Raw genomic sequence first — 238 nt, forward strand, 5'->3', positions numbered from 1 at the left:
CTGCTCTGCCAAGTGCATCACTGGGAACTCTGTGAAGTGGTGAACAAGGCCAGGCCTACAAATGATGTCTTTGACATCTGGAGGCAAATAAAAAAATTTTCAAAAATCTCCTACGTATTTTATCCCAAACAGCCCAGAAATTAAAAGTGCCTCAGTCACTGGGTAATTTTGTTTTGAAGTCTGTGAGCTCAAAAGCTAAAGAATTCCCAAACAGCTACTGCAGGTGACGTTGAGAGCA

This window comes from Pteronotus mesoamericanus, unplaced genomic scaffold (genome assembly GCF_021234165.1).
Source record: "Pteronotus mesoamericanus isolate MK-2021 breed Mesoamerican mustached bat unplaced genomic scaffold, CSHL_Meso_final scaffold_54, whole genome shotgun sequence".
NCBI lineage: Eukaryota > Metazoa > Chordata > Mammalia > Chiroptera > Mormoopidae > Pteronotus > Pteronotus mesoamericanus.